This window comes from Puma concolor, chromosome B2 (assembly GCF_028749965.1).
Source record: "Puma concolor isolate L17-30 chromosome B2, mPumCon1.1.hap2, whole genome shotgun sequence".
Taxonomy (NCBI): domain Eukaryota; kingdom Metazoa; phylum Chordata; class Mammalia; order Carnivora; family Felidae; genus Puma; species Puma concolor.
In genome coordinates this window covers 80,424,098-80,430,179 of record NC_141671.1, presented here as the reverse complement: position 1 = coordinate 80,430,179, position 6,082 = coordinate 80,424,098, and positions in this window count along the sequence as shown.

The window sequence follows — 6,082 nt, the reverse complement described above, 5'->3', positions numbered from 1 at the left end:
AAACATGTATTCACCAAACACCTATTATATGGTAAAAATTGTTCTAGGTGTTAGGGATTAAAGGATACATGATATCGTTCCTACTGTTAGCAAGTTCAGTCTTATAGAGGACTTGGGCTTACAAACCAGTAATGATCATGCAGGGTAGCAGGTGCTATAATAGAGGTGAGTTTACAGTACAGTGGGTATTCAAAGGAAGGAGCCATGATATCTGCTTGAAGTCATTAGGAAAAGCTTCACCAAGAAGGTGTTTGAGTAGGGCCTTGAAGGATGAGGGTGAGCTTCCCAAAAAGGCAGTATGGGCATACACAGAAAGAAGCATATTGAAAACATACAGATGAGAAATGGCTTCGTGCAATAAGGCACTGGGGTGGATCACAGGTTTCATGCAAATGACAGGGGCGTACCCTCATCAGGGAGGGCCTTTTGTATCGTGTTAGGTACATGATATTCGTGTTAGGTACATGAAATTTGTCCTACATGCATTCGGCAACCAATGAAGGGTTTTAAGCAGAGGAGTGAGGAGTAAGATCTGCATTTCTAGAAAAAGCAAAATGAATGGATTGGAGGGGAATACGTCTGAAGTGAGGTTCAGTGTGGTTGATTTATTAAAGAACTGGACTCAGTTGTTAGTAAAGACCTTAGCAAGAACAATTTATATTATTACAGCCCATAATACTCCACATGACCTGACAACTACCCTCCTATCCAGTCTCATTTCTTCTCACATTCCCTCTTACTCACTGTTCTCTAGTCATTGATCTTTATGCTTTTCCTTGGACATTACAGGCTCATTCCTGCCTTGGGACTTTGCATTAATTTTTTCCTCTGTCTGCTCTCTGTTTCCTTCTCATTATTTTAGCCAGCACTCAAATGTCACTTCTCACAGGAAACCTTCCCCTGACCTCCTTGTCAAATGATTCCCTCTTCTTCATTAACTCATTATTTTCCCGTTGAATCTTCTTCCTAGTGTCAAGAACCATGAAGGCTCTAAGATTTTACTCTCCTTGCAAGCTAAGTTAGCCTACCACAGTCTCAAAGATGCTGGCAGAAGATGTCTATGAGATGTCTAGGTCAGAGACAGAAGACCTCATTACACACAGTACAAAAGCACCATAAACTTCATGTTTGTATCAATACTTCTTGCTATCCAAGTCCCAGAGGTAAACAGTGTGGCCCAGGTATATATTGCAAACACTGTGAGTTATAATGTGTGTGTTTCTTCCCTATTATAAGGAGACTTGTCATTAAATTTAGAACCTACTTGGGTAATTGGGATGGTCTCATCTCAAGAGATCTTAATTACATCTGTAAAGACCCTTTTTCCAAATAAGGTAACATTCACAGGGTCTGAGAATTAGGACACACACATATTTTGGGAGGCCACCATTCAACCTGCCACACAGGAATAGTCAGAAAATTTTTGACTCAATTTTTTAGGAGAATGTCCCAAAGCTCAATGATGCCAGATGCCTGTGAATGGTATGGAGTGCAAAAGAGTACTAAATAACTTGACTTAGCCCATTGTTGAGTGGTTTTTGTGACTACAAATGGTCCAGAAAGCCAAACACTTTATGCAGATTCATTTTAAGAGCAGCAACAGTCTAGCTTGAACAGCAACACTGTAACCTGAAAAGTGTCTATGGTAGCGAAGCACCACTAACAGGCCTAAGAGGGGTCAAAGATCTCATGTGGTCCATTGATCAGGAGTGCATGGAAGCTAAGCCCATGCAGTGTGGCCTTCCCTATTGCCGGACAAGCAGGGCAACTATGGCAGGGATCACAAGTCTAGCATGCAGTGGCAGTTTGAAAACACTGAATCCTTTGTGCTCAAGCTGTGGCGGTGGGTATGCTGCCATATCTCATATGATGATGCATTCCTGCAGCAATAGTGGCAATTCTGACTGTGCAGTCTTGGTCAGCAGTTTGACTCCAGCTGATCTCATCAAAGAACTGATCCTAATCATGGACATCTACAAGAGTGAGCCACACTGTTTCCTTAACACAGTTCATGGCCTTAAAGAGGAGTGTCTGTAATCTGACGTCTGTAGTTTTCCAAGTGGCAAACCAAATAGCTAGGCCACTGACAACCCTTCCGAGAGTCAGCAGAAATACAACAAAGGTCATCAAGGGGAATATCAGCCAGAGCAAGAGAAGGCCTGAAGTTCTCCCCACTGAGAACTCAAGGACTGATCGCGTCCATTTTGCCTTTGCATAGTTGAACAGCCACAGCAGCCCACTGGGTTTCTGTCAAGCCATCAGTGAACCAGTCCAGGCAAATTTTTCCTTAAAGAACCGTATAGTAAACATTTTAGGCCTATGGGCTACATGGTCTCTGTTGAAACTACTCATCTTCCCCACAGTACAAAAGTAGACAATACATAAATAGGTGTGATTGTATTCTAATAGAACTTCATTTACAAAACCAATTAGCCAGTCTGCAGGCTACAGTTTGTAAACCTCTGATCTAAGGAAACCTAAATAAATCAAGGGCCCCATTAGCCAGTGCCTTTTATTCAGGTGCTAGAGTGGGGGATAACATTTCCTCCAGAGGAATAACTACCACTTTTTCATGCAAAGCCAAGATGCTGCTAGGGCCAGGATGGCTGGATTCTTTTCTTTTCTTTTCTTTTCTTTTCTTTTTTTTTTTTTTTAGTTTATTATTTATTTTTAGAAAAAGAAGGCGGGGAGGAGCAGAGAGAGAGAGAGAGAGAGAGAATTCCAAGCAGGTTCCACACTGTCAGTGCACAGTCCAACACGGGGCTCCATGTCAGATTTCACAAACCGTGAGATCATGACCTGAGCTGAAATCAAGAATCGGATGCTCAACCAACTGAGCCACCCAGGCACCTCAGGATGGCTGCATTCTTGAACATACAATTTCCATTTGGCAAGCAAGGCTTGTTGGGCCCTTCCCACCTTGTTAGTGGTTGAGTCTAAGATGACCCACTCCACAATGGGAATGTCCGAGTCAAAAGATCCCCATGTACCAGGCATTCAGTGTTGACAAGAGCTAGATATCAGTTCCTGCTTTTCAAAAGGAGTGTACCTGGTAGCCATGTCAGGTAAGCGACTAAGGTAAAATCTATCTGAAGGCTGCCTCCCTTCACCAGAGGTTCTAAGCAGCAAAATCAGTCACAAAGACTTGTAGCACAAAGGGATCATAGATGTTTTTTGTTGTTTTTGTTGCTGTTTTTGAATTCCACTTAAAGGGTGCTTATTTTCATAAGCTAGCTTATTTTCATAAACTAGCCCACATAAAGGACCGGTTAAAATACCCACAAGGCACATACTATCTCTAATACCCAAAAGGTACAATAAGGTGCTAGGTCTACATTATTGTGGTAGGTAGTTAAAATTGCTGTGTAGCAATTTTTCCTTGACTGATTTCCTTGAACATTGTGACTCCATTCCCATGGCTCCCCCAAAATTTACTCCATGATCAGACCCTTGAATTTTGTCAGGGTTTATTTAGCCACCCCCTGCTAGCAGATATCACAATACCATTCAGAGTCAGCCTTCTGATTTGACAACCAACTGGATATATCATCTGTATAGTGAAAACTTCAGACATCAGAGGGTAGAGGCATTCATGCTAAATCTTGACTCACCAAAAGTCAGGGCACTTTGTCCAACTAGCACTTCTATACGTGAGGCTCTTCCTGATCAGGAGAATTCCCTCTGATACTTAGTGGACAGGGATGTACAAGAATATAACATCAACTTATAAGATGGATTCATATGTAGAAGCAACAAACACAGTCCATTGGATTGGCCCAAAGGGCCCCATCCTCAATGTCATGATAGCTTCCCTTCCCCAGTGTGTACCCTGCCCAAACCCCATCAACTGGAACTTTGTAGGATGATGTTGTGTTGGCTCTATCCAATAGAGTTTAAAAGTTTGAGGTCCTTCTCTCCCCAAAGTTTCCCAAAATACTCAGATGGGTGTGTATGGCCTCCAGTCCCCTTTGTAGACATGGAGGACTTGGTCTAGTCCCAATCATCTTTCTTGTTAAAGCAGCTGAGGTCAGGGTCAAGGGACAGAGAGTTAAGGGGAGTACAGCCAGAAAGGGTGATTCTGCACCAGTACTCAAGGCTTTGTATTTACTTTTGGTTTCAAGTAACCACCTATGTGGCCCAACCAGATTAATTACTAACAGTTTTAGTCTGTCCAAAACTCTATATTCTCATTGCTGAACCATTTATTTCCACTTTGGGGATTTAATAACTCAATAACCATAGCAATATTGTCTTTCAGCTCTGGCCACAGGACTTGCAGCCCATCACTGTAATAGTTCTTCTCTCCACCCAGAGGCAAGTGAGGAAGCAAAATTCCACAAGTGACTTGTTTTAGTCCTACCTATGTTCACACAATCTCTAAACATAGATTAACAAGTATAACAGTGGGGATCCTTACTCATCCCCTTCACACACCTTGCTCAACATTTGAGTAAGAGAATTTGCTGCCAGATTCCAGAGAGTCCTTTCATATTCCCAAACCTGACCCATGTGGTTCTCATTCTTTCTTTTCCAGAAAGCCATGTCTCTGTCAGCATCTTATATTCTCACTAAAAACTGCCAAAAACTATGAAGGGTCTGAAATTTTTGCCCTATACTTGCAAACTAATAAGGTATCCTGCCACGGTTTCATGGATGGTGGCAAAAGACAAAAGGCTCCTAGTCTTACAGAGTAAATATTTGTGTCTCCCAAACCTTATATGTTGAAACCTAATCCCCAATGTGATGATATGTGGAGGTGAGGCATTTGGGAGGTGATTCGTTTATGAAAGCAGAGTCTTCATGAATGGGATTAGTACCCTTCTAAAATTTGCTCCAGATAACTCTCTTTCCCTTTCTAATGATGTGAGGCCAAAGTGACCATCTGCAAAAGAAGGAAGAGAGCTCTCATCAGAATCTGAATCTGCCTTGACTTTGGACTTAGAACTGGGAGAAATAAACTTCTGTTGTATATAAGCCACCCAGTCTATGATATTATTTTATAGCATCCTAATGGATTAAGACATCTGGGTCAGAGACAAAATATCTTAAGACAGCACAGCAAATGGCATGAGCTTCATGTTTGTGTCACTTCTCCTTGCTCCTCAAATCCAGTGGGAAAAATGTAGAGGAAACCAGATGAATGCTACACAAACGCTGAATTGTGTTACAACTGAGGAGCCCAGAGCTTAGGGAACCCAAATCTTTTCCTGGACAATAAGCAAATTGACCTGCCTTCTACTCCAGAGGGAGACATTCTAACTTTCAAGTCTGTTTGCTGTGCAAACATCCTTAAAAAGATAGTTCAGGACAAAAGGGCAATTAATGCCTCTGCTCATAAGAAATGCAGAAATGCAAGACAATCATGGACTTCTCTCTTCCCTTTTTTAAAAAAAATTTTTTAATCTTTATTTATTTTTGAGAGAGAGACAGTGCGTGAGCAGGGAAGGAGCAGAGAGAGAGGGAGACACAGAATCTAAAGCAGGCTCCAGATTCCGAGCTGTTAGCACAGAGCCCGACGCGGGCTCAAACTCATGAACCGTGAGATCGTGACCTGAGCCAAAGTCGGACGCTCAAACAACTGAGCCACCCAGGCGCCCCAAGTACTTCTCTCTTCTTAATATTCTCTTGTTAGTTTACTTTTTGTCTTTTGCTCAAACCAGAACATAAGCTCCCTGAGAGAAGGGAGCTTCTCTGTCTTGGTCTCACCCCTCCCCCATCACCTAAAAACAGCACTTGACGCACAGTAGAAATTCAATCAATACATGTTGAACAAGTAAATCTCTTGAAATCTTACTTGTCCTTCAAGACTCAGCTTACATGACCTGTTCTGAAAGCCATACCAGACTCCTGGAATTGAGATTTAGTGTTCAGGCATCTGGGCTTTCATAATACTTCTTCTATGTGTACCCTGGCACTTGTAATTGAACATTTTATCTTGTCGTTATTTTTATTCATGTTTGTTTGCCTGGACTGAAAAACCCTTAATGTCAAGATGGAGTCTTATTTACAGGGCTTAGATGAGGATGAAGCAAGTAAAGCCCCTTGGGTGTGCAATTTAAGGAGGGACTTGCTCACAAGTTCA